The sequence below is a fragment of the Pseudorca crassidens genome, chromosome 19 (assembly GCF_039906515.1).
Source record: "Pseudorca crassidens isolate mPseCra1 chromosome 19, mPseCra1.hap1, whole genome shotgun sequence".
Lineage (NCBI taxonomy): Eukaryota > Metazoa > Chordata > Mammalia > Artiodactyla > Delphinidae > Pseudorca > Pseudorca crassidens.
In genome coordinates this window covers 24,021,940-24,047,734 of record NC_090314.1, presented here as the reverse complement: position 1 = coordinate 24,047,734, position 25,795 = coordinate 24,021,940, and the positions used below count along the sequence as shown (strand labels likewise).

Here is a 25,795-nt window from a genome sequence, read left to right as displayed (position 1 = left end):
GCCGCCAGGCTGGCGTTAAGGCGCCAGCGCCAGCGAAACTGGGCCTCAAGAGGCAGCCGTCGGCCCCCGCCCCCGTCTACGGCCATACCACCCTGAACGCGCCCGATCTCGTCTGATCTCGGAAGCTAAGCAGGGTCGGGCCTGGTTAGTACTTGGATGGGAGACCGCCTGGGAATACCGGGTGCTGTAGGCTTTTTGCCTCCCGCTCCGCCCGCCTTCTCCTTTACTCGCCCGCGGCGCGGGGGCCGCCGGCTCCGCCCCCGCCGAGCCCCGCTGCAGGCAGTCGTCAAGGTGGTTTACCTGCCCGAGCAGGAAGCTTGGGCGATGGCAGAAGTGGGAAGAAACTCTTGAGCGCAGGTTCTTGGGATCCACGGAGCAGCGCATGCACATGCGATGGGTGCCTACACAGCTGGCTTGCTTGTCTGTGGGGAAAGGCGAGATGGGTCAGGGCCTGGGTTCCTGAGGGGCTGAGAATCAAGGCAGGGATAGAAGAAAGGGGACAGGCCCACATCTCCTGAACCCACGCCGGCGCCCACTCACCTTTGTGGAAAATACGATTGAAAAGTGCCCGCAAGAATCTCTTCAGATGCCTCCAGAGTTGAGGGAAGAAGGGGAGGGGGGAGGCCGGGAGCAGGGTGAGCCCTGAAATCCAACCCTTGTCCTGTCACACCCCAGCAGCCCTCCCACCTCAGCCCCTTCAAGACCCCAGGGCTCCCCCAACCGCGCTGCACAGATCCTGCCCTGACCATAGTCACCATGTTGATCCCCACGTTGAGCAAGATGAAGCTGACCGGGATCAGAAGAATTGAGTATCCTTGCTCCTGGCATTTCCTGGGGATGGGGCCAGTGAACGGCTCGGCTCGGTAGTAGTTTCGCTCACCCATGGCCGTTGGTCCCAGGACTGCCTGGGCCCTCTGCCCTCCAGTTTTAACTGGGAGCCAGACTGGGTCATAATGGGGCAGGTGGTGAGGTCACAGTGAGGGAGGGGGATGAAAAGGAGGGCCCAGAGTGGCATTCCCTGGTAACCAGGGTCAGGTAAGCTGAGCCTGGACAGTCAAACAGGGCCCGGTGGCCGGCATACATCCCCTCGAGCGGTCACTCATTCGCTCACCGCCCGCTGACTCACTTGTTCAAATGACACATTGCGTCTCTTGGCCCCTCTTGAGACTAGGAAGACCTTGGCCTCAGAGGCCTGCTGAAGGCCTGGCTGGAGTCCAGAGCCTCAGCCTTCTTCATGCCCTTCACTGGGCCTGGAGCTGGACCTGCCCAGATGTGGAACCTCCCAGTTTGGAAGCAACGTCTTGTATGAGGCTCTCTGTGGACAGGGACAGCTGAGACACAGAGGAGGTGCCCAGAGACCAGGGGTTTGGAGTCTGCAGCTGCAGATGTACTTAGTGCATGGTATAGGACCAGGAGGGGCCTGCTGGCAGAACTGTGGCCACTAAACCAAAGGGACCCTCAGGCCAAGAAGGGGACACTGGCTTCTTATTGCAGGAAGCCAAGCGCAGGGACCCAGGCTGGCAGAAGGAGTGGCGCTTCCAAGCCACAGACCACCAATGTTTCCTGGACTCTGGAGCTCTTTATTCCTCTCTCCATGCCCTGCCGCCCCCTGCCCCTGCCCCCATTTGCTGCTGGTAAGTTCATTTTCCCAGTCTGGCTCCCATGCAGAGAGGGCCTGGAGGCCGAGGTGGAAGGTAGCAGCGAGTTGGCCCGCGCTTGGCCCTCCTGCGGTTGCCGCTTCAGCACCAGACTGTCATACACCTGGTAGTTGGCATTGCCTCCCGGGTTCCGGCTGAGTGGCATGAAGGTGGGCGGGGGTGGAGGGTGCTCGGTAGCCTGGACGTCGGGCAGGAGGTGAGAGGGGCGGAGGAGCAGCGCTGAGCTGGGAGCCGGGGCCCGCTGGTCCGAGGCCTCGGCCAGTACCGTGAGGGAGGCGGAGGTGGCCACAGGGCGCCGCAAGGGCAGGATCTCAGCCCATTCGGCCAGCGGGTGCCGCACCTCGTGGGGATCGCGGGAGTAATCCAAGTGTCCCGTGGAGGGATGCAGGCTGCGGTTGGACTCGCTGTGAGCACAGCTGGGGAGGCTACGTCTGTGGGCCGGTGGGGTGTCGCGCTACCAGGCGTCGGGCCGGTAGACCCGAGGCACCAGAGCGGATGGAGGCTCAGAGCCCTCCAGACCCAGACTCCGCCATGGGCCCAGTTGCTGTCCTTTTGGCCCGCGAGCCCCTCGACCTGCACCTGGCCGCCCCCACCGGCGCCCAGCCCCGGCGCCGCCACCTGTGTGCCTGTGTGTCCCTCCACAGCTCCCTCCGACAAAAGCCCCGCCCCACCACCACCCCGCCCCTCTGGCGTGTCACCGCGGTTGGGTGCGGGAGCGGGATCGAGGGCAGGGGCCGCTTCCCCGGGCCTGCCGGCCACCAGGGGCGGGGTCCTGAGCTCGGCGGGGGGTGTGGGGGCAAGGGTGGCCTTGCCGGGGCTGAGGGGCCGTGGCGACTCAATGGTGGCTCCCGGTGGCTTCGGGCCGGCTGCTGTCGGGCAGGAGGGCCGGCCCGGGCTGCGGCCGGGCTGCGCCTAGCGCCGCGTGGGCGGGCAGGGCCGATGCCCAAGGGACCGCGGGCCCCGGGCCCTGAAGCCTCCGGGGCCACGTCCCTGTGAGCGACGTGCGGGATCTTGGGCGGGGCGCCAAGCGCCGAAGGGTTTGCTGGGTCACGGCCGCCCTGGGCTGGGAGGTGGTCGCCAAACCCTCCGCCGCCGCCCGATACCCGAGACCTCCGTTCCCCCTGCCTGGGCGGGCGAGGGGGCCCTGTCGGGGCGGGCCGGCCGCCAGGCTGGCGTTAAGGCGCCAGCGCCAGCGAAACTGGGCCTCAAGAGGCAGCCGTCGGCCCCCGCCCCCGTCTACGGCCATACCACCCTGAACGCGCCCGATCTCGTCTGATCTCGGAAGCTAAGCAGGGTCGGGCCTGGTTAGTACTTGGATGGGAGACCGCCTGGGAATACCGGGTGCTGTAGGCTTTTTGCCTCCCGCTCCGCCCGCCTTCTCCTTTACTCGCCCGCGGCGGGGGCCGCCGGCTCCGCCCCCGCCGGGCCCCGCTGCAGGCCCCACCTCCTCAGGCCCCTCCCACCACGGCGCGCGCCGGCGGGGGCGCTCCCCGCCGGCCCGGCCGGCCAGGCGGCCAGAAGGCGGCCCTGGAAGGCAGCCGCACCCCAGACGCTCCCGGGGTGGCTGGCCCGGACCCAGACTCCGCCGCGGGCCCAGTGGCCGTCCTTTCGGCCCGCGAGCCCCTCGACCTGCACCTGGCCGCCCCCACCGGCGCCCAGCCCCGGCGCCGCCACCTGTGTGCCTGTGTGTCCCTCCACAGCTCCCTCCGACAAAAGCCCCGCCCCACCACCACCCCGCCCCTCTGGCGTGTCACCGCGGTTGGGTGCGGGAGCGGGATCGAGGGCAGGGGCCGCTTCCCCGGGCCTGCCGGCCACCAGGGGCGGGGTCCTGAGCTCGGCGGGGGGTGTGGGGGCAAGGGTGGCCTTGCCGGGGCAGAGGGGCCGTGGCGACTCAATGGTGGCTCCCGGTGGCTTCGGGCCGGCTGCTGTCGGGCAGGAGGGCCGGCCCGGGCTGCGGCCGGGCTGCGCCTAGCGCCGCGTGGGCGGGCAGGACCGATGCCCAAGGGACCGCGGGCCCCGGGCCCTGAAGCCTCCGGGGCCACGTCCCTGTGAGCGACGTGCGGGATCTTGGGCGGGGCGCCAAGCGCCGAAGGGTTTGCTGGGTCACGGCCGCCCTGGGCTGGGAGGTGGTCGCCAAACCCTCCGCCGCCGCCCGATACCCGAGACCTCCGTTCCCCCTGCCTGGGCGGGCGAGGGGGCCCTGCCGGGGCGGGCCGGCCGCCAGGCTGGCGTTAAGGCGCCAGCGCCAGCGAAACTGGGCCTCAAGAGGCCGCCCGCGGCCCCCCGCCCCCGTCTACGGCCATACCACCCTCAACGCGCCCGATCTCGTCTGATCTCGGAAGCTAAGCAGGGTCGGGCCTGGTTAGTACTTGGATGGGAGACCGCCTGGGAATACCGGGTGCTGTAGGCTTTTTGCCTCCCGCTCCGCCCGCCTTCTCCTTTACTCGCCCGCGGCGGGGGGGCCGCCGGCTCCGCCCCCGCCGAGCCCCGCTGCAGGCAGTAGTCAAGGTGGTTTACCTGCCCGAGCAGGAAGCTTGGGCGATGGCAGAAGTGGGAAGAAACTCTTGAGCGCAGGTTCTTGGGATCCACGGAGCAGCGCATGCACATGCGATGGGTGCCTACACAGCTGGCTTGCTTGTCTGTGGGGAAAGGCGAGATGGGTCAGGGCCTGGGTTCCTGAGGGGCTGAGAATCAAGGCAGGGATAGAAGAAAGGGGACAGGCCCACATCTCCTGAACCCACGCCGGCGCCCACTCACCTTTGTGGAAAATACGATTGAAAAGTGCCCGCAAGAATCTCTTCAGATGCCTCCAGAGTTGAGGGAAGAAGGGGAGGGGGGAGGCCGGGAGCAGGGTGAGCCCTGAAATCCAACCCTTGTCCTGTCACACCCCAGCAGCCCTCCCACCTCAGCCCCTTCAAGACCCCAGGGCTCCCCCAACCGCGCTGCACAGATCCTGCCCTGACCATAGTCACCATGTTGATCCCCACGTTGAGCAAGATGAAGCTGACCGGGATCAGAAGAATTGAGTATCCTTGCTCCTGGCATTTCCTGGGGATGGGGCCAGTGAACGGCTCGGCTCGGTAGTAGTTTCGCTCACCCATGGCCGTTGGTCCCAGGACTGCCTGGGCCCTCTGCCCTCCAGTTTTAACTGGGAGCCAGACTGGGTCATAATGGGGCAGGTGGTGAGGTCACAGTGAGGGAGGGGGATGAAAAGGAGGGCCCAGAGTGGCATTCCCTGGTAACCAGGGTCAGGTAAGCTGAGCCTGGACAGTCAAACAGGGCCCGGTGGCCGGCATACATCCCCTCGAGCGGTCACTCATTCGCTCACCGCCCGCTGACTCACTTGTTCAAATGACACATTGCGTCTCTTGGCCCCTCTTGAGACTAGGAAGACCTTGGCCTCAGAGGCCTGCTGAAGGCCTGGCTGGAGTCCAGAGCCTCAGCCTTCTTCATGCCCTTCACTGGGCCTGGAGCTGGACCTGCCCAGATGTGGAACCTCCCAGTTTGGAAGCAACGTCTTGTATGAGGCTCTCTGTGGACAGGGACAGCTGAGACACAGAGGAGGTGCCCAGAGACCAGGGGTTTGGAGTCTGCAGCTGCAGATGTACTTAGTGCATGGTATAGGACCAGGAGGGGCCTGCTGGCAGAACTGTGGCCACTAAACCAAAGGGACCCTCAGGCCAAGAAGGGGACACTGGCTTCTTATTGCAGGAAGCCAAGCGCAGGGACCCAGGCTGGCAGAAGGAGTGGCGCTTCCAAGCCACAGACCACCAATGTTTCCTGGACTCTGGAGCTCTTTATTCCTCTCTCCATGCCCTGCCGCCCCCTGCCCCTGCCCCCATTTGCTGCTGGTAAGTTCATTTTCCCAGTCTGGCTCCCATGCAGAGAGGGCCTGGAGGCCGAGGTGGAAGGTAGCAGCGAGTTGGCCCGCGCTTGGCCCTCCTGCGGTTGCCGCTTCAGCACCAGACTGTCATACACCTGGTAGTTGGCATTGCCTCCCGGGTTCCGGCTGAGTGGCATGAAGGTGGGCGGGGGTGGAGGGTGCTCGGTAGCCTGGACGTCGGGCAGGAGGTGAGAGGGGCGGAGGAGCAGCGCTGAGCTGGGAGCCGGGGCCCGCTGGTCCGAGGCCTCGGCCAGTACCGTGAGGGAGGCGGAGGTGGCCACAGGGCGCCGCAAGGGCAGGATCTCAGCCCATTCGGCCAGCGGGTGCCGCACCTCGTGGGGATCGCGGGAGTAATCCAAGTGTCCCGTGGAGGGATGCAGGCTGCGGTTGGACTCGCTGTGAGCACAGCTGGGGAGGCTACGTCTGTGGGCCGGTGGGGTGTCGCGCTACCAGGCGTCGGGCCGGTAGACCCGAGGCACCAGAGCGGATGGAGGCTCAGAGCCCTCCAGACCCAGACTCCGCCATGGGCCCAGTTGCTGTCCTTTTGGCCCGCGAGCCCCTCGACCTGCACCTGGCCGCCCCCACCGGCGCCCAGCCCCGGCGCCGCCACCTGTGTGCCTGTGTGTCCCTCCACAGCTCCCTCCGACAAAAGCCCCGCCCCACCACCACCCCGCCCCTCTGGCGTGTCACCGCGGTTGGGTGCGGGAGCGGGATCGAGGGCAGGGGCCGCTTCCCCGGGCCTGCCGGCCACCAGGGGCGGGGTCCTGAGCTCGGCGGGGGGTGTGGGGGCAAGGGTGGCCTTGCCGGGGCTGAGGGGCCGTGGCGACTCAATGGTGGCTCCCGGTGGCTTCGGGCCGGCTGCTGTCGGGCAGGAGGGCCGGCCCGGGCTGCGGCCGGGCTGCGCCTAGCGCCGCGTGGGCGGGCAGGGCCGATGCCCAAGGGACCGCGGGCCCCGGGCCCTGAAGCCTCCGGGGCCACGTCCCTGTGAGCGACGTGCGGGATCTTGGGCGGGGCGCCAAGCGCCGAAGGGTTTGCTGGGTCACGGCCGCCCTGGGCTGGGAGGTGGTCGCCAAACCCTCCGCCGCCGCCCGATACCCGAGACCTCCGTTCCCCCTGCCTGGGCGGGCGAGGGGGCCCTGTCGGGGCGGGCCGGCCGCCAGGCTGGCGTTAAGGCGCCAGCGCCAGCGAAACTGGGCCTCAAGAGGCAGCCGTCGGCCCCCGCCCCCGTCTACGGCCATACCACCCTGAACGCGCCCGATCTCGTCTGATCTCGGAAGCTAAGCAGGGTCGGGCCTGGTTAGTACTTGGATGGGAGACCGCCTGGGAATACCGGGTGCTGTAGGCTTTTTGCCTCCCGCTCCGCCCGCCTTCTCCTTTACTCGCCCGCGGCGGGGGCCGCCGGCTCCGCCCCCGCCGGGCCCCGCTGCAGGCCCCACCTCCTCAGGCCCCTCCCACCACGGCGCGCGCCGGCGGGGGCGCTCCCCGCCGGCCCGGCCGGCCAGGCGGCCAGAAGGCGGCCCTGGAAGGCAGCCGCACCCCAGACGCTCCCGGGGTGGCTGGCCCGGACCCAGACTCCGCCGCGGGCCCAGTGGCCGTCCTTTCGGCCCGCGAGCCCCTCGACCTGCACCTGGCCGCCCCCACCGGCGCCCAGCCCCGGCGCCGCCACCTGTGTGCCTGTGTGTCCCTCCACAGCTCCCTCCGACAAAAGCCCCGCCCCACCACCACCCCGCCCCTCTGGCGTGTCACCGCGGTTGGGTGCGGGAGCGGGATCGAGGGCAGGGGCCGCTTCCCCGGGCCTGCCGGCCACCAGGGGCGGGGTCCTGAGCTCGGCGGGGGGTGTGGGGGCAAGGGTGGCCTTGCCGGGGCAGAGGGGCCGTGGCGACTCAATGGTGGCTCCCGGTGGCTTCGGGCCGGCTGCTGTCGGGCAGGAGGGCCGGCCCGGGCTGCGGCCGGGCTGCGCCTAGCGCCGCGTGGGCGGGCAGGACCGATGCCCAAGGGACCGCGGGCCCCGGGCCCTGAAGCCTCCGGGGCCACGTCCCTGTGAGCGACGTGCGGGATCTTGGGCGGGGCGCCAAGCGCCGAAGGGTTTGCTGGGTCACGGCCGCCCTGGGCTGGGAGGTGGTCGCCAAACCCTCCGCCGCCGCCCGATACCCGAGACCTCCGTTCCCCCTGCCTGGGCGGGCGAGGGGGCCCTGCCGGGGCGGGCCGGCCGCCAGGCTGGCGTTAAGGCGCCAGCGCCAGCGAAACTGGGCCTCAAGAGGCCGCCCGCGGCCCCCCGCCCCCGTCTACGGCCATACCACCCTCAACGCGCCCGATCTCGTCTGATCTCGGAAGCTAAGCAGGGTCGGGCCTGGTTAGTACTTGGATGGGAGACCGCCTGGGAATACCGGGTGCTGTAGGCTTTTTGCCTCCCGCTCCGCCCGCCTTCTCCTTTACTCGCCCGCGGCGGGGGGGCCGCCGGCTCCGCCCCCGCCGAGCCCCGCTGCAGGCAGTAGTCAAGGTGGTTTACCTGCCCGAGCAGGAAGCTTGGGCGATGGCAGAAGTGGGAAGAAACTCTTGAGCGCAGGTTCTTGGGATCCACGGAGCAGCGCATGCACATGCGATGGGTGCCTACACAGCTGGCTTGCTTGTCTGTGGGGAAAGGCGAGATGGGTCAGGGCCTGGGTTCCTGAGGGGCTGAGAATCAAGGCAGGGATAGAAGAAAGGGGACAGGCCCACATCTCCTGAACCCACGCCGGCGCCCACTCACCTTTGTGGAAAATACGATTGAAAAGTGCCCGCAAGAATCTCTTCAGATGCCTCCAGAGTTGAGGGAAGAAGGGGAGGGGGGAGGCCGGGAGCAGGGTGAGCCCTGAAATCCAACCCTTGTCCTGTCACACCCCAGCAGCCCTCCCACCTCAGCCCCTTCAAGACCCCAGGGCTCCCCCAACCGCGCTGCACAGATCCTGCCCTGACCATAGTCACCATGTTGATCCCCACGTTGAGCAAGATGAAGCTGACCGGGATCAGAAGAATTGAGTATCCTTGCTCCTGGCATTTCCTGGGGATGGGGCCAGTGAACGGCTCGGCTCGGTAGTAGTTTCGCTCACCCATGGCCGTTGGTCCCAGGACTGCCTGGGCCCTCTGCCCTCCAGTTTTAACTGGGAGCCAGACTGGGTCATAATGGGGCAGGTGGTGAGGTCACAGTGAGGGAGGGGGATGAAAAGGAGGGCCCAGAGTGGCATTCCCTGGTAACCAGGGTCAGGTAAGCTGAGCCTGGACAGTCAAACAGGGCCCGGTGGCCGGCATACATCCCCTCGAGCGGTCACTCATTCGCTCACCGCCCGCTGACTCACTTGTTCAAATGACACATTGCGTCTCTTGGCCCCTCTTGAGACTAGGAAGACCTTGGCCTCAGAGGCCTGCTGAAGGCCTGGCTGGAGTCCAGAGCCTCAGCCTTCTTCATGCCCTTCACTGGGCCTGGAGCTGGACCTGCCCAGATGTGGAACCTCCCAGTTTGGAAGCAACGTCTTGTATGAGGCTCTCTGTGGACAGGGACAGCTGAGACACAGAGGAGGTGCCCAGAGACCAGGGGTTTGGAGTCTGCAGCTGCAGATGTACTTAGTGCATGGTATAGGACCAGGAGGGGCCTGCTGGCAGAACTGTGGCCACTAAACCAAAGGGACCCTCAGGCCAAGAAGGGGACACTGGCTTCTTATTGCAGGAAGCCAAGCGCAGGGACCCAGGCTGGCAGAAGGAGTGGCGCTTCCAAGCCACAGACCACCAATGTTTCCTGGACTCTGGAGCTCTTTATTCCTCTCTCCATGCCCTGCCGCCCCCTGCCCCTGCCCCCATTTGCTGCTGGTAAGTTCATTTTCCCAGTCTGGCTCCCATGCAGAGAGGGCCTGGAGGCCGAGGTGGAAGGTAGCAGCGAGTTGGCCCGCGCTTGGCCCTCCTGCGGTTGCCGCTTCAGCACCAGACTGTCATACACCTGGTAGTTGGCATTGCCTCCCGGGTTCCGGCTGAGTGGCATGAAGGTGGGCGGGGGTGGAGGGTGCTCGGTAGCCTGGACGTCGGGCAGGAGGTGAGAGGGGCGGAGGAGCAGCGCTGAGCTGGGAGCCGGGGCCCGCTGGTCCGAGGCCTCGGCCAGTACCGTGAGGGAGGCGGAGGTGGCCACAGGGCGCCGCAAGGGCAGGATCTCAGCCCATTCGGCCAGCGGGTGCCGCACCTCGTGGGGATCGCGGGAGTAATCCAAGTGTCCCGTGGAGGGATGCAGGCTGCGGTTGGACTCGCTGTGAGCACAGCTGGGGAGGCTACGTCTGTGGGCCGGTGGGGTGTCGCGCTACCAGGCGTCGGGCCGGTAGACCCGAGGCACCAGAGCGGATGGAGGCTCAGAGCCCTCCAGACCCAGACTCCGCCATGGGCCCAGTTGCTGTCCTTTTGGCCCGCGAGCCCCTCGACCTGCACCTGGCCGCCCCCACCGGCGCCCAGCCCCGGCGCCGCCACCTGTGTGCCTGTGTGTCCCTCCACAGCTCCCTCCGACAAAAGCCCCGCCCCACCACCACCCCGCCCCTCTGGCGTGTCACCGCGGTTGGGTGCGGGAGCGGGATCGAGGGCAGGGGCCGCTTCCCCGGGCCTGCCGGCCACCAGGGGCGGGGTCCTGAGCTCGGCGGGGGGTGTGGGGGCAAGGGTGGCCTTGCCGGGGCTGAGGGGCCGTGGCGACTCAATGGTGGCTCCCGGTGGCTTCGGGCCGGCTGCTGTCGGGCAGGAGGGCCGGCCCGGGCTGCGGCCGGGCTGCGCCTAGCGCCGCGTGGGCGGGCAGGGCCGATGCCCAAGGGACCGCGGGCCCCGGGCCCTGAAGCCTCCGGGGCCACGTCCCTGTGAGCGACGTGCGGGATCTTGGGCGGGGCGCCAAGCGCCGAAGGGTTTGCTGGGTCACGGCCGCCCTGGGCTGGGAGGTGGTCGCCAAACCCTCCGCCGCCGCCCGATACCCGAGACCTCCGTTCCCCCTGCCTGGGCGGGCGAGGGGGCCCTGTCGGGGCGGGCCGGCCGCCAGGCTGGCGTTAAGGCGCCAGCGCCAGCGAAACTGGGCCTCAAGAGGCAGCCGTCGGCCCCCGCCCCCGTCTACGGCCATACCACCCTGAACGCGCCCGATCTCGTCTGATCTCGGAAGCTAAGCAGGGTCGGGCCTGGTTAGTACTTGGATGGGAGACCGCCTGGGAATACCGGGTGCTGTAGGCTTTTTGCCTCCCGCTCCGCCCGCCTTCTCCTTTACTCGCCCGCGGCGGGGGCCGCCGGCTCCGCCCCCGCCGGGCCCCGCTGCAGGCCCCACCTCCTCAGGCCCCTCCCACCACGGCGCGCGCCGGCGGGGGCGCTCCCCGCCGGCCCGGCCGGCCAGGCGGCCAGAAGGCGGCCCTGGAAGGCAGCCGCACCCCAGACGCTCCCGGGGTGGCTGGCCCGGACCCAGACTCCGCCGCGGGCCCAGTGGCCGTCCTTTCGGCCCGCGAGCCCCTCGACCTGCACCTGGCCGCCCCCACCGGCGCCCAGCCCCGGCGCCGCCACCTGTGTGCCTGTGTGTCCCTCCACAGCTCCCTCCGACAAAAGCCCCGCCCCACCACCACCCCGCCCCTCTGGCGTGTCACCGCGGTTGGGTGCGGGAGCGGGATCGAGGGCAGGGGCCGCTTCCCCGGGCCTGCCGGCCACCAGGGGCGGGGTCCTGAGCTCGGCGGGGGGTGTGGGGGCAAGGGTGGCCTTGCCGGGGCAGAGGGGCCGTGGCGACTCAATGGTGGCTCCCGGTGGCTTCGGGCCGGCTGCTGTCGGGCAGGAGGGCCGGCCCGGGCTGCGGCCGGCCTGCGCCTAGCGCCGCGTGGGCGGGCAGGACCGATGCCCAAGGGACCGCGGGCCCCGGGCCCTGAAGCCTCCGGGGCCACGTCCCTGTGAGCGACGTGCGGGATCTTGGGCGGGGCGCCAAGCGCCGAAGGGTTTGCTGGGTCACGGCCGCCCTGGGCTGGGAGGTGGTCGCCAAACCCTCCGCCGCCGCCCGATACCCGAGACCTCCGTTCCCCCTGCCTGGGCGGGCGAGGGGGCCCTGCCGGGGCGGGCCGGCCGCCAGGCTGGCGTTAAGGCGCCAGCGCCAGCGAAACTGGGCCTCAAGAGGCCGCCCGCGGCCCCCCGCCCCCGTCTACGGCCATACCACCCTGAACGCGCCCGATCTCGTCTGATCTCGGAAGCTAAGCAGGGTCGGGCCTGGTTAGTACTTGGATGGGAGACCGCCTGGGAATACCGGGTGCTGTAGGCTTTTTGCCTCCCGCTCCGCCCGCCTTCTCCTTTACTCGCCCGCGGCGGGGGCCGCCGGCTCCGCCCCCGCCGGGCCCCGCTGCAGGACCCACCTCCTCAGGCCCCTCCCACCACGGCGCGCGCCGGCGGGGGCGCTCCCCGCCGGCCCGGCCGGCCAGGCGGCCAGAAGGCGGCCCTGGAAGGCAGCCGCACCCCAGACGCTCCCGGGGTGGCTGGCCCAGACCCAGACTCCGCCGCGGGCCCAGTGGCCGTCCTTTCGGCCCGCGAGCCCCTCGACCTGCACCTGGCCGCCCCCACCGGCGCCTAGCCCCGGCGCCGCCATCTGTGTGCCGGTGTGTCCCTCCACAGCTCCCTCCGACAAAAGCCCCGCCCCACCACCACCCCGCCCCTCTGGCGTGTCACCGCGGTTGGGTGCTGGAGCGGGATCGAGGGCAGGGGCCGCTTCCCCGGGCCTGCCGGCCACCAGGGGCGGGGTCCTGAGCTCGGCGGGGGCTGTGGGGGCAAGGGTGGCCTTGCCGGGGCTGAGGGGCCGTGGCGACTCAATGGTGGCTCCCGGTGGCTTCGGGCCGGCTGCTGTCGGGCAGGAGGGCCGGCCCGGGCTGCGGCCGGGCTGCGCCTAGCTCCGCGTGGGCGGGCAGGACCGATGCCCAAGGGACCACGGGCCCCGGGGCCTGAAGCCTCCGGGGCCACGTCCCTGTGAGCGACGTGCGGGATCTTGGGCGGGGCGCCAAGCGCCGAAGGGTTTGCTGGGTCACGGCCGCCCTGGGCTGGGAGGTGGTCGCCAAACCCTCCGCCGCCGCCCGATACCCGAGACCTCCGTTCCCCCTGCCTGGGCGGGCGAGGGGGCCCTGCCGGGGTGGGCCGGCCGCCAGGCTGGCGTTAAGGCGCCAGCGCCAGCGAAACTGGGCCTCAAGAGGCAGCCGTCGGCCCCCGCCCCCGTCTACGGCCATACCACCCTGAACGCGCCCGATCTCGTCTGATCTCGGAAGCTAAGCAGGGTCGGGCCTGGTTAGTACTTGGATGGGAGACCGCCTGGGAATACCGGGTGCTGTAGGCTTTTTGCCTCCCGCTCCGCCCGCCTTCTCCTTTACTCGCCCGCGGCGGGGGGGCCGCCGGCTCCGCCCCCGCCGAGCCCCGCTGCAGGCAGTAGTCAAGGTGGTTTACCTGCCCGAGCAGGAAGCTTGGGCGACGGCAGAAGTGGGAAGAAACTCTTGAGCGCAGGTTCTTGGGATCCACGGAGCAGCGCATGCACATGCCATGGGTGCCTACACAGCTGGCTTGCTTGTCTGTGGGGAAAGGCGAGATGGGTCAGGGCCTGGGTTCCTGAGGGGCTGAGAATCAAGGCAGGGATAGAAGAAAGGGGACAGGCCCACATCCCCTGAACCCACGCCGGCGCCCACTCACCTTTGTGGAAAATACGATTGAAAAGTGCCCGCAAGAATCTCTTCAGATGCCTCCAGAGTTGAGGGAAGAAGGGGAGGGGGGAGGCCGGGAGCAGGGTGAGCCCTGAAATCCAACCCTTGTCCTGTCACACCCCAGCAGCCCTCCCACCTCAGCCCCTTCAAGACCCCAGGGCTCCCCCAACCGCGCTGCACAGATCCTGCCCTGACCATAGTCACCATGTTGATCCCCACGTTGAGCAAGATGAAGCTGACCGGGATCAGAAGAATTGAGTATCCTTGCTCCTGGCATTTCCTGGGGATGGGGCCAGTGAACGGCTCGGCTCGGTAGTAGTTTCGCTCACCCATGGCCGTTGGTCCCAGGACTGCCTGGGCCCTCTGCCCTCCAGTTTTAACTGGGAGCCAGACTGGGTCATAATGGGGCAGGTGGTGAGGTCACAGTGAGGGAGGGGGATGAAAAGGAGGGCCCAGAGTGGCATTCCCTGGTAACCAGGGTCAGGTAAGCTGAGCCTGGACAGTCAAACAGGGCCCGGTGGCCGGCATACATCCCCTCGAGCGGTCACTCATTCGCTCACCGCCCGCTGACTCACTTGTTCAAATGACACATTGCGTCTCTTGGCCCCTCTTGAGACTAGGAAGACCTTGGCCTCAGAGGCCTGCTGAAGGCCTGGCTGGAGTCCAGAGCCTCAGCCTTCTTCATGCCCTTCACTGGGCCTGGAGCTGGACCTGCCCAGATGTGGAACCTCCCAGTTTGGAAGCAACGTCTTGTATGAGGCTCTCTGTGGACAGGGACAGCTGAGACACAGAGGAGGTGCCCAGAGACCAGGGGTTTGGAGTCTGCAGCTGCAGATGTACTTAGTGCATGGTATAGGACCAGGAGGGGCCTGCTGGCAGAACTGTGGCCACTAAACCAAAGGGACCCTCAGGCCAAGAAGGGGACACTGGCTTCTTATTGCAGGAAGCCAAGCGCAGGGACCCAGGCTGGCAGAAGGAGTGGCGCTTCCAAGCCACAGACCACCAATGTTTCCTGGACTCTGGAGCTCTTTATTCCTCTCTCCATGCCCTGCCGCCCCCTGCCCCTGCCCCCATTTGCTGCTGGTAAGTTCATTTTCCCAGTCTGGCTCCCATGCAGAGAGGGCCTGGAGGCCGAGGTGGAAGGTAGCAGCGAGTTGGCCCGCGCTTGGCCCTCCTGCGGTTGCCGCTTCAGCACCAGACTGTCATACACCTGGTAGTTGGCATTGCCTCCCGGGTTCCGGCTGAGTGGCATGAAGGTGGGCGGGGGTGGAGGGTGCTCGGTAGCCTGGACGTCGGGCAGGAGGTGAGAGGGGCGGAGGAGCAGCGCTGAGCTGGGAGCCGGGGCCCGCTGGTCCGAGGCCTCGGCCAGTACCGTGAGGGAGGCGGAGGTGGCCACAGGGCGCCGCAAGGGCAGGATCTCAGCCCATTCGGCCAGCGGGTGCCGCACCTCGTGGGGATCGCGGGAGTAATCCAAGTGTCCCGTGGAGGGATGCAGGCTGCGGTTGGACTCGCTGTGAGCACAGCTGGGGAGGCTACGTCTGTGGGCCGGTGGGGTGTCGCGCTACCAGGCGTCGGGCCGGTAGACCCGAGGCACCAGAGCGGATGGAGGCTCAGAGCCCTCCAGACCCAGACTCCGCCATGGGCCCAGTTGCTGTCCTTTTGGCCCGCGAGCCCCTCGACCTGCACCTGGCCGCCCCCACCGGCGCCCAGCCCCGGCGCCGCCACCTGTGTGCCTGTGTGTCCCTCCACAGCTCCCTCCGACAAAAGCCCCGCCCCACCACCACCCCGCCCCTCTGGCGTGTCACCGCGGTTGGGTGCGGGAGCGGGATCGAGGGCAGGGGCCGCTTCCCCGGGCCTGCCGGCCACCAGGGGCGGGGTCCTGAGCTCGGCGGGGGGTGTGGGGGCAAGGGTGGCCTTGCCGGGGCTGAGGGGCCGTGGCGACTCAATGGTGGCTCCCGGTGGCTTCGGGCCGGCTGCTGTCGGGCAGGAGGGCCGGCCCGGGCTGCGGCCGGGCTGCGCCTAGCGCCGCGTGGGCGGGCAGGGCCGATGCCCAAGGGACCGCGGGCCCCGGGCCCTGAAGCCTCCGGGGCCACGTCCCTGTGAGCGACGTGCGGGATCTTGGGCGGGGCGCCAAGCGCCGAAGGGTTTGCTGGGTCACGGCCGCCCTGGGCTGGGAGGTGGTCGCCAAACCCTCCGCCGCCGCCCGATACCCGAGACCTCCGTTCCCCCTGCCTGGGCGGGCGAGGGGGCCCTGTCGGGGCGGGCCGGCCGCCAGGCTGGCGTTAAGGCGCCAGCGCCAGCGAAACTGGGCCTCAAGAGGCAGCCGTCGGCCCCCGCCCCCGTCTACGGCCATACCACCCTGAACGCGCCCGATCTCGTCTGATCTCAGAAGCTAAGCAGGGTCGGGCCTGGTTAGTACTTGGATGGGAGACCGCCTGGGAATACCGGGTGCTGTAGGCTTTTTGCCTCCCGCTCCGCCCGCCTTCTCCTTTACTCGCCCGCGGCGGGGGCCGCCGGCTCCGCCCCCGCCGGGCCCCGCTGCAGGCCCCACCTCCTCAGGCCCCTCCCACCACGGCGCGCGCCGGCGGGGGCGCTCCCCGCCGGCCCGGCCGGCCAGGCGGCCAGAAGGCGGCCCTGGAAGGCAGCCGCACCCCAGACGCTCCCGGGGTGGCTGGCCCGGACCCAGACTCCGCCGCGGGCCCAGTGGCCGTCCTTTCGGCCCGCGAGCCCCTCGACCTGCACCTGGCCGCCCCCACCGGCGCCCAGCCCCGGCGCCGCCACCTGTGTGCCTGTGTGTCCCTCCACAGCTCCCTCCGACAAAAGCCCCGCCCCACCACCACCCCGCCCCTCTGGCGTGTCACCGCGGTTGGGTGCGGGAGCGGGATCGAGGGCAGGGGCCGCTTCCCCGGGCCTGCCGGCCACCAGGGGCGGGGTCCTGAGCTCGGCGGGGGGTGTGGGGGCAAGGGTGGCCTTGCCGGGGCAGAGGGGCCGTGGCGACTCAATGGTGGCTCCCGGTGGCTTCGGGCCGGCTGCTGTCGGGCAGGAGGGCCGGCCCGGGCTGCGGCCGGGCTGCGCCTAGCGCCGCGTGGGCGGGCAGGACCGATGCCCAAGGGACCGCGGGCCCCGGGCCCTGAAGCCTCCGGGGCCACGTCCCTGTGAGCGACGTGCGGGATCTTGGGCGGGGCGCCAAGCGCCGAAGGGTTTGCTGGGTCATGGCCGCCCTGGGCTGGGAGGTGGTCGCCAAACCCTCCGCCGCCGCCCGATACCCGAGACCTCCGTTCCCCCTGCCTGGGCGGGCGAGGGGGCCCTGCCGGGGCGGGCCGGCCGCCAGGCTGGCGTTAAGGCGCCAGCGCCAGCGAAACTGGGCCTCAAGAGGCCGCCCGCGGCCCCCCGCCCCCGTCTACGGCCATACCACCCTGAACGCGCCCGATCTCGTCTGATCTCGGAAGCTAAGCAGGGTCGGGCCTGGTTAGTACTTGGATGGGAGACCGCCTGGGAATACCGGGTGCTGTAGGCTTTTTGCCTCCCGCTCCGCCCGCCTTCTCCTTTACTCGCCCGCGGCGGGGGCCGCCGGCTCCGCCCCCGCCGGGTTCCCGCTGCAGGACCCACCTCCTCAGGCCCCTCCCACCACGGCGCGCGCCGGCGGGGGCGCTCCCCGCCGGCCCGGCCGGCCAGGCGGCCAGAAGGCGGCCCTGGAAGGCAGCCGCACCCCAGACGCTCCCGGGGTGGCTGGCCCAGACCCAGACTCCGCCGCGGGCCCAGTGGCCGTCCTTTCGGCCCGCGAGCCCCTCGACCTGCACCTGGCCGCCCCCACCGGCGCCTAGCCCCGGCGCCGCCATCTGTGTGCCGGTGTGTCCCTCCACAGCTCCCTCCGACAAAAGCCCCGCCCCACCACCACCCCGCCCCTCTGGCGTGTCACCGCGGTTGGGTGCTGGAGCGGGATCGAGGGCAGGGGCCGCTTCCCCGGGCCTGCCGGCCACCAGGGGCGGGGTCCTGAGCTCGGCGGGGGCTGTGGGGGCAAGGGTGGCCTTGCCGGGGCTGAGGGGCCGTGGCGACTCAATGGTGGCTCCCGGTGGCTTCGGGCCGGCTGCTGTCGGGCAGGAGGGCCGGCCCGGGCTGCGGCCGGGCTGCGCCTAGCTCCGCGTGGGCGGGCAGGACCGATGCCCAAGGGACCACGGGCCCCGGGGCCTGAAGCCTCCGGGGCCACGTCCCTGTGAGCGACGTGCGGGATCTTGGGCGGGGCGCCAAGCGCCGAAGGGTTTGCTGGGTCACGGCCGCCCTGGGCTGGGAGGTGGTCGCCAAACCCTCCGCCGCCGCCCGATACCCGAGACCTCCGTTCCCCCTGCCTGGGCGGGCGAGGGGGCCCTGCCGGGGTGGGCCGGCCGCCAGGCTGGCGTTAAGGCGCCAGCGCCAGCGAAACTGGGCCTCAAGAGGCAGCCGTCGGCCCCCGCCCCCGTCTACGGCCATACCACCCTGAACGCGCCCGATCTCGTCTGATCTCGGAAGCTAAGCAGGGTCGGGCCTGGTTAGTACTTGGATGGGAGACCGCCTGGGAATACCGGGTGCTGTAGGCTTTTTGCCTCCCGCTCCGCCCGCCTTCTCCTTTACTCGCCCGCGGCGGGGGGGCCGCCGGCTCCGCCCCCGCCGAGCCCCGCTGCAGGCAGTAGTCAAGGTGGTTTACCTGCCCGAGCAGGAAGCTTGGGCGACGGCAGAAGTGGGAAGAAACTCTTGAGCGCAGGTTCTTGGGATCCACGGAGCAGCGCATGCACATGCCATGGGTGCCTACACAGCTGGCTTGCTTGTCTGTGGGGAAAGGCGAGATGGGTCAGGGCCTGGGTTCCTGAGGGGCTGAGAATCAAGGCAGGGATAGAAGAAAGGGGACAGGCCCACATCCCCTGAACCCACGCCGGCGCCCACTCACCTTTGTGGAAAATACGATTGAAAAGTGCCCGCAAGAATCTCTTCAGATGCCTCCAGAGTTGAGGGAAGAAGGGGAGGGGGGAGGCCGGGAGCAGGGTGAGCCCTGAAATCCAACCCTTGTCCTGTCACACCCCAGCAGCCCTCCCACCTCAGCCCCTTCAAGACCCCAGGGCTCCCCCAACCGCGCTGCACAGATCCTGCCCTGACCATAGTCACCATGTTGATCCCCACGTTGAGCAAGATGAAGCTGACCGGGATCAGAAGAATTGAGTATCCTTGCTCCTGGCATTTCCTGGGGATGGGGCCAGTGAACGGCTCGGCTCGGTAGTAGTTTCGCTCACCCATGGCCGTTGGTCCCAGGACTGCCTGGGCCCTCTGCCCTCCAGTTTTAACTGGGAGCCAGACTGGGTCATAATGGGGCAGGTGGTGAGGTCACAGTGAGGGAGGGGGATGAAAAGGAGGGCCCAGAGTGGCATTCCCTGGTAACCAGGGTCAGGTAAGCTGAGCCTGGACAGTCAAACAGGGCCCGGTGGCCGGCATACATCCCCTCGAGCGGTCACTCATTCGCTCACCGCCCGCTGACTCACTTGTTCAAATGACACATTGCGTCTCTTGGCCCCTCTTGAGACTAGGAAGACCTTGGCCTCAGAGGCCTGCTGAAGGCCTGGCTGGAGTCCAGAGCCTCAGCCTTCTTCATGCCCTTCACTGGGCCTGGAGCTGGACCTGCCCAGATGTGGAACCTCCCAGTTTGGAAGCAACGTCTTGTATGAGGCTCTCTGTGGACAGGGACAGCTGAGACACAGAGGAGGTGCCCAGAGACCAGGGGTTTGGAGTCTGCAGCTGCAGATGTACTTAGTGCATGGTATAGGACCAGGAGGGGCCTGCTGGCAGAACTGTGGCCACTAAACCAAAGGGACCCTCAGACCAAGAAGGGGACACTGGCTTCTTATTGCAGGAAGCCAAGCGCAGGGACCCAGGCTGGCAGAAGGAGTGGCGCTTCCAAGCCACAGACCACCAATGTTTCCTGGACTCTGGAGCTCTTTATTCCTCTCTCCATGCCCTGCCGCCCCCTGCCCCTGCCCCCATTTGCTGCTGGTAAGTTCATTTTCCCAGTCTGGCTCCCATGCAGAGAGGGCCTGGAGGCCGAGGTGGAAGGTAGCAGCGAGTTGGCCCGCGCTTGGCCCTCCTGCGGTTGCCGCTTCAGCACCAGACTGTCATACACCTGGTAGTTGGCATTGCCTCCCGGGTTCCGGCTGAGTGGCATGAAGGTGGGCGGGGGTGGAGGGTGCTCGGTAGCCTGGACGTCGGGCAGGAGGTGAGAGGGGCGGAGGAGCAGCGCTGAGCTGGGAGCCGGGGCCCGCTGGTCCGAGGCCTCGGCCAGTACCGTGAGGGAGGCGGAGGTGGCCACAGGGCGCCGCAAGGGCAGGATCTCAGCCCATTCGGCCAGCGGGTGCCGCACCTCGTGGGGATCGCGGGAGTAATCCAAGTGTCCCGTGGAGGGATGCAGGCTGCGGTTGGACTCGCTGTGAGCACAGCTGGGGAGGCTACGTCTGTGGGCCGGTGGGGTGTCGCGCTACCAGGCGTCGGGCCGGTAGACCCGAGGCACCAGAGCGGATGGAGGCTCAGAGCCCTCCAGACCCAGACTCCGCCATGGGCCCAGTTGCTGTCCTTTTGGCCCGCGAGCCCCTCGACCTGCACCTGGCCGCCCCCACCGGCGCCCAGCCCCGGCGCCGCCACCTGTGTGCCTGTGTGTCCCTCCACAGCTCCCTCCGACAAAAGCCCCGCCCCACCACCACCCCGCCCCTCTGGCGTGTCACCGCGGTTGGGTGCGGGAGCGGGATCGAGGGCAGGGGCCGCTTCCCCGGGCCTGCCGGCCACCAGGGGCGGGGTCCTGAGCTCGGCGGGGGGTGTGGGGGCAAGGGTGGCCTTGCCGGGGCTGAGGGGCCGTGGCGACTCAATGGTGGCTCCCGGTGGCTTCGGGCCGGCTGCTGTCGGGCAGGAGGGCCGGCCCGGGCTGCGGCCGGGCTGCGCCTAGCGCCGCGTGGGCGGGCAGGGCCGATGCCCAAGGGACCGCGGGCCCCGGGCCCTGAAGCCTCCGGGGCCACGTCCCTGTGAGCGACGTGCGGGATCTTGGGCGGGGCGCCAAGCGCCGAAGGGTTTGCTGGGTCACGGCCGCCCTGGGCTGGGAGGTGGTCGCCAAACCCTCCGCCGCCGCCCGATACCCGAGACCTCCGTTCCCCCTGCCTGGGCGGGCGAGGGGGCCCTGTCGGGGCGGGCCGGCCGCCAGGCTGGCGTTAAGGCGCCAGCGCCAGCGAAACTGGGCCTCAAGAGGCAGCCGTCGGCCCCCGCCCCCGTCTACGGCCATACCACCCTGAACGCGCCCGATCTCGTCTGATCTCGGAAGCTAAGCAGGGTCGGGCCTGGTTAGTACTTGGATGGGAGACCGCCTGGGAATACCGGGTGCTGTAGGCTTTTTGCCTCCCGCTCCGCCCGCCTTCTCCTTTACTCGCCCGCGGCGGGGGCCGCCGGCTCCGCCCCCGCCGGGCCCCGCTGCAGGCCCCACCTCCTCAGGCCCCTCCCACCACGGCGCGCGCCGGCGGGGGCGCTCCCCGCCGGCCCGGCCGGCCAGGCGGCCAGAAGGCGGCCCTGGAAGGCAGCCGCACCCCAGACGCTCCCGGGGTGGCTGGCCCGGACCCAGACTCCGCCGCGGGCCCAGTGGCCGTCCTTTCGGCCCGCGAGCCCCTCGACCTGCACCTGGCCGCCCCCACCGGCGCCCAGCCCCGGCGCCGCCACCTGTGTGCCTGTGTGTCCCTCCACAGCTCCCTCCGACAAAAGCCCCGCCCCACCACCACCCCGCCCCTCTGGCGTGTCACCGCGGTTGGGTGCGGGAGCGGGATCGAGGGCAGGGGCCGCTTCCCCGGGCCTGCCGGCCACCAGGGGCGGGGTCCTGAGCTCGGCGGGGGGTGTGGGGGCAAGGGTGGCCTTGCCGGGGCAGAGGGGCCGTGGCGACTCAATGGTGGCTCCCGGTGGCTTCGGGCCGGCTGCTGTCGGGCAGGAGGGCCGGCCCGGGCTGCGGCCGGGCTGCGCCTAGCGCCGCGTGGGCGGGCAGGACCGATGCCCAAGGGACCGCGGGCCCCGGGCCCTGAAGCCTCCGGGGCCACGTCCCTGTGAGCGACGTGCGGGATCTTGGGCGGGGCGCCAAGCGCCGAAGGGTTTGCTGGGTCACGGCCGCCCTGGGCTGGGAGGTGGTCGCCAAACCCTCCGCCGCCGCCCGATACCCGAGACCTCCGTTCCCCCTGCCTGGGCGGGCGAGGGGGCCCTGCCGGGGCGGGCCGGCCGCCAGGCTGGCGTTAAGGCGCCAGCGCCAGCGAAACTGGGCCTCAAGAGGCCGCCCGCGGCCCCCCGCCCCCGTCTACGGCCATACCACCCTCAACGCGCCCGATCTCGTCTGATCTCGGAAGCTAAGCAGGGTCGGGCCTGGTTAGTACTTGGATGGGAGACCGCCTGGGAATACCGGGTGCTGTAGGCTTTTTGCCTCCCGCTCCGCCCGCCTTCTCCTTTACTCGCCCGCGGCGGGGGCCGCCGGCTCCGCCCCCGCCGGGCCCCGCTGCAGGCCCCACCTCCTCAGGCCCCTCCCACCACGGCGCGCGCCGGCGGGGGCGCTCCCCGCCGGCCCGGCCGGCCAGGCGGCCAGAAGGCGGCCCTGGAAGGCAGCCGCACCCCAGACGCTCCCGGGGTGGCTGGCCCAGACCCAGACTCCGCCGCGGGCCCAGTGGCCGTCCTTTCGGCCCGCGAGCCCCTCGACCTGCACCTGGCCGCCCCCACCGGCGCCTAGCCCCGGCGCCGCCATCTGTGTGCCGGTGTGTCCCTCCACAGCTCCCTCCGACAAAAGCCCCGCCCCACCACCACCCCGCCCCTCTGGCGTGTCACCGCGGTTGGGTGCGGGAGCGGGATCGAGGGCAGGGGCCGCTTCCCCGGGCCTGCCGGCCACCAGGGGCGGGGTCCTGAGCTCGGCGGGGGCTGTGGGGGCAAGGGTGGCCTTGCCGGGGCTGAGGGGCCGTGGCGACTCAATGGTGGCTCCCGGTGGCTTCGGGCCGGCTGCTGTCGGGCAGGAGGGCCGGCCCGGGCTGCGGCCGGGCTGCGCCTAGCTCCGCGTGGGCGGGCAGGACCGATGCCCAAGGGACCACGGGCCCCGGGGCCTGAAGCCTCCGGGGCCACGTCCCTGTGAGCGACGTGCGGGATCTTGGGCGGGGCGCCAAGCGCCGAAGGGTTTGCTGGGTCACGGCCGCCCTGGGCTGGGAGGTGGTCGCCAAACCCTCCGCCGCCGCCCGATACCCGAGACCTCCGTTCCCCCTGCCTGGGCGGGCGAGGGGGCCCTGCCGGGGTGGGCCGGCCGCCAGGCTGGCGTTAAGGCGCCAGCGCCAGCGAAACTGGGCCTCAAGAGGCAGCCGTCGGCCCCCGCCCCCGTCTACGGCCATACCACCCTGAACGCGCCCGATCTCGTCTGATCTCGGAAGCTAAGCAGGGTCGGGCCTGGTTAGTACTTGGATGGGAGACCGCCTGGGAATACCGGGTGCTGTAGGCTTTTTGCCTCCCGCTCCGCCCGCCTTCTCCTTTACTCGCCCGCGGCGGGGGGGCCGCCGGCTCCGCCCCCGCCGAGCCCCGCTGCAGGCAGTAGTCAAGGTGGTTTACCTGCCCGAGCAGGAAGCTTGGGCGACGGCAGAAGTGGGAAGAAACTCTTGAGCGCAGGTTCTTGGGATCCACGGAGCAGCGCATGCACATGCCATGGGTGCCTACACAGCTGGCTTGCTTGTCTGTGGGGAAAGGCGAGATGGGTCAGGGCCTGGGTTCCTGAGGGGCTGAGAATCAAGGCAGGGATAGAAGAAAGGGGACAGGCCCACATCCCCTGAACCCACGCCGGCGCCCACTCACCTTTGTGGAAAATACGATTGAAAAGTGCCCGCAAGAATCTCTTCAGATGCCTCCAGAGTTGAGGGAAGAAGGGGAGGGGGGAGGCCGGGAGCAGGGTGAGCCCTGAAATCCAACCCTTGTCCTGTCACACCCCAGCAGCCCTCCCACCTCAGCCCCTTCAAGACCCCAGGGCTCCCCCAACCGCGCTGCACAGATCCTGCCCTGACCATAGTCACCATGTTGATCCCCACGTTGAGCAAGATGAAGCTGACCGGGATCAGAAGAATTGAGTATCCTTGCTCCTGGCATTTCCTGGGGATGGGGCCAGTGAACGGCTCGGCTCGGTAGTAGTTTCGCTCACCCATGGCCGTTGGTCCCAGGACTGCCTGGGCCCTCTGCCCTCCAGTTTTAACTGGGAGCCAGACTGGGTCATAATGGGGCAGGTGGTGAGGTCACAGTGAGGGAGGGGGATGAAAAGGAGGGCCCAGAGTGGCATTCCCTGGTAACCAGGGTCAGGTAAGCTGAGCCTGGACAGTCAAACAGGGCCCGGTGGCCGGCATACATCCCCTCGAGCGGTCACTCATTCGCTCACCGCCCGCTGACTCACTTGTTCAAATGACACATTGCGTCTCTTGGCCCCTCTTGAGACTAGGAAGACCTTGGCCTCAGAGGCCTGCTGAAGGCCTGGCTGGAGTCCAGAGCCTCAGCCTTCTTCATGCCCTTCACTGGGCCTGGAGCTGGACCTGCCCAGATGTGGAACCTCCCAGTTTGGAAGCAACGTCTTGTATGAGGCTCTCTGTGGACAGGGACAGCTGAGACACAGAGGAGGTGCCCAGAGACCAGGGGTTTGGAGTCTGCAGCTGCAGATGTACTTAGTGCATGGTATAGGACCAGGAGGGGCCTGCTGGCAGAACTGTGGCCACTAAACCAAAGGGACCCTCAGGCCAAGAAGGGGACACTGGCTTCTTATTGCAGGAAGCCAAGCGCAGGGACCCAGGCTGGCAGAAGGAGTGGCGCTTCCAAGCCACAGACCACCAATGTTTCCTGGACTCTGGAGCTCTTTATTCCTCTCTCCATGCCCTGCCGCCCCCTGCCCCTGCCCCCATTTGCTGCTGGTAAGTTCATTTTCCCAGTCTGGCTCCCATGCAGAGAGGGCCTGGAGGCCGAGGTGGAAGGTAGCAGCGAGTTGGCCCGCGCTTGGCCCTCCTGCGGTTGCCGCTTCAGCACCAGACTGTCATACACCTGGTAGTTGACATTGCCTCCCGGGTTCCGGCTGAGTGGCATGAAGGTGGGCGGGGGTGGAGGGTGCTCGGTAGCCTGGACGTCGGGCAGGAGGTGAGAGGGGCGGAGGAGCAGCGCTGAGCTGGGAGCCGGGGCCCGCTGGTCCGAGGCCTCGGCCAGTACCGTGAGGGAGGCGGAGGTGGCCACAGGGCGCCGCAAGGGCAGGATCTCAGCCCATTCGGCCAGCGGGTGCCGCACCTCGTGGGGATCGCGGGAGTAATCCAAGTGTCCCGTGGAGGGATGCAGGCTGCGGTTGGACTCGCTGTGAGCACAGCTGGGGAGGCTACGTCTGTGGGCCGGTGGGGTGTCGCGCTACCAGGCGTCGGGCCGGTAGACCCGAGGCACCAGAGCGGATGGAGGCTCAGAGCCCTCCAGACCCAGACTCCGCCATGGGCCCAGTTGCTGTCCTTTTGGCCCGCGAGCCCCTCGACCTGCACCTGGCCGCCCCCACCGGCGCCAAGCCCCGGCGCCGCCACCTGTGTGCCTGTGTGTCCCTCCACAGCTCCCTCCGACAAAAGCCCCGCCCCACCACCACCCCGCCCCTCTGGCGTGTCACCGCGGTTGGGTGCGGGAGCGGGATCGAGGGCAGGGGCCGCTTCCCCGGGCCTGCCGGCCACCAGGGGCGGGGTCCTGAGCTCGGCGGGGGGTGTGGGGGCAAGGGTGGCCTTGCCGGGGCTGAGGGGCCGTGGCGACTCAATGGTGGCTCCCGGTGGCTTCGGGCCGGCTGCTGTCGGGCAGGAGGGCCGGCCCGGGCTGCGGCCGGGCTGCGCCTAGCGCCGCGTGGGCGGGCAGGGCCGATGCCCAAGGGACCGCGGGCCCCGGGCCCTGAAGCCTCCGGGGCCACGTCCCTGTGAGCGACGTGCGGGATCTTGGGCGGGGCGCCAAGCGCCGAAGGGTTTGCTGGGTCACGGCCGCCCTGGGCTGGGAGGTGGTCGCCAAACCCTCCGCCGCCGCCCGATACCCGAGACCTCCGTTCCCCCTGCCTGGGCGGGCGAGGGGGCCCTGTCGGGGCGGGCCGGCCGCCAGGCTGGCGTTAAGGCGCCAGCGCCAGCGAAACTGGGCCTCAAGAGGCAGCCGTCGGCCCCCGCCCCCGTCTACGGCCATACCACCCTGAACGCGCCCGATCTCGTCTGATCTCGGAAGCTAAGCAGGGTCGGGCCTGGTTAGTACTTGGATGGGAGACCGCCTGGGAATACCGGGTGCTGTAGGCTTTTTGCCTCCCGCTCCGCCCGCCTTCTCCTTTACTCGCCCGCGGCGGGGGCCGCCGGCTCCGCCCCCGCCGGGCCCCGCTGCAGGCCCCACCTCCTCAGGCCCCTCCCACCACGGCGCGCGCCGGCGGGGGCGCTCCCCGCCGGCCCGGCCGGCCAGGCGGCCAGAAGGCGGCCCTGGAAGGCAGCCGCACCCCAGACGCTCCCGGGGTGGCTGGCCCGGACCCAGACTCCGCCGCGGGC

The 25,795-nt window shown here is 69.5% G+C and overlaps 15 non-coding genes across 15 annotated transcripts; all 15 read left to right on the top strand.

The window, feature by feature from the left end:
* Positions 1-74: 74 nt before the first annotated feature.
* LOC137213911 (5S ribosomal RNA) lies at positions 75-193 on the top strand. Its single transcript, XR_010938529.1, has one exon. It is a non-coding gene; the product is annotated as a 5S ribosomal RNA (ribosomal RNA).
* Positions 194-2,892: 2,699 nt separating this feature from the next.
* Positions 2,893-3,011, top strand: LOC137213910 (5S ribosomal RNA). Its single transcript, XR_010938528.1, has one exon. It is a non-coding gene; the product is annotated as a 5S ribosomal RNA (ribosomal RNA).
* A 938-nt stretch (positions 3,012-3,949) lies between these two features.
* LOC137213578 (5S ribosomal RNA) lies at positions 3,950-4,068 on the top strand. Its single transcript, XR_010938214.1, has one exon. It is a non-coding gene; the product is annotated as a 5S ribosomal RNA (ribosomal RNA).
* Positions 4,069-6,767: 2,699 nt separating this feature from the next.
* On the top strand, positions 6,768-6,886 carry LOC137213909 (5S ribosomal RNA). Its single transcript, XR_010938527.1, has one exon. It is a non-coding gene; the product is annotated as a 5S ribosomal RNA (ribosomal RNA).
* A 938-nt stretch (positions 6,887-7,824) lies between these two features.
* LOC137213577 (5S ribosomal RNA) lies at positions 7,825-7,943 on the top strand. The gene has a single exon (XR_010938213.1). It is a non-coding gene; the product is annotated as a 5S ribosomal RNA (ribosomal RNA).
* Positions 7,944-10,642: 2,699 nt separating this feature from the next.
* On the top strand, positions 10,643-10,761 carry LOC137213908 (5S ribosomal RNA). Its single transcript, XR_010938526.1, has one exon. It is a non-coding gene; the product is annotated as a 5S ribosomal RNA (ribosomal RNA).
* Positions 10,762-11,699: 938 nt separating this feature from the next.
* Positions 11,700-11,818, top strand: LOC137213907 (5S ribosomal RNA). The gene has a single exon (XR_010938525.1). It is a non-coding gene; the product is annotated as a 5S ribosomal RNA (ribosomal RNA).
* Positions 11,819-12,755: 937 nt separating this feature from the next.
* Positions 12,756-12,874, top strand: LOC137213906 (5S ribosomal RNA). Its single transcript, XR_010938524.1, has one exon. It is a non-coding gene; the product is annotated as a 5S ribosomal RNA (ribosomal RNA).
* Positions 12,875-15,573: 2,699 nt separating this feature from the next.
* Positions 15,574-15,692, top strand: LOC137213641 (5S ribosomal RNA). The gene has a single exon (XR_010938275.1). It is a non-coding gene; the product is annotated as a 5S ribosomal RNA (ribosomal RNA).
* A 938-nt stretch (positions 15,693-16,630) lies between these two features.
* LOC137213905 (5S ribosomal RNA) lies at positions 16,631-16,749 on the top strand. Its single transcript, XR_010938523.1, has one exon. It is a non-coding gene; the product is annotated as a 5S ribosomal RNA (ribosomal RNA).
* Positions 16,750-17,687: 938 nt separating this feature from the next.
* Positions 17,688-17,806, top strand: LOC137213903 (5S ribosomal RNA). Its single transcript, XR_010938521.1, has one exon. It is a non-coding gene; the product is annotated as a 5S ribosomal RNA (ribosomal RNA).
* A 2,699-nt stretch (positions 17,807-20,505) lies between these two features.
* Positions 20,506-20,624, top strand: LOC137213902 (5S ribosomal RNA). Its single transcript, XR_010938520.1, has one exon. It is a non-coding gene; the product is annotated as a 5S ribosomal RNA (ribosomal RNA).
* A 938-nt stretch (positions 20,625-21,562) lies between these two features.
* LOC137213576 (5S ribosomal RNA) lies at positions 21,563-21,681 on the top strand. Its single transcript, XR_010938212.1, has one exon. It is a non-coding gene; the product is annotated as a 5S ribosomal RNA (ribosomal RNA).
* Positions 21,682-22,618: 937 nt separating this feature from the next.
* LOC137213901 (5S ribosomal RNA) lies at positions 22,619-22,737 on the top strand. The gene has a single exon (XR_010938519.1). It is a non-coding gene; the product is annotated as a 5S ribosomal RNA (ribosomal RNA).
* A 2,699-nt stretch (positions 22,738-25,436) lies between these two features.
* Positions 25,437-25,555, top strand: LOC137213900 (5S ribosomal RNA). The gene has a single exon (XR_010938518.1). It is a non-coding gene; the product is annotated as a 5S ribosomal RNA (ribosomal RNA).
* Positions 25,556-25,795: the final 240 nt, after the last annotated feature.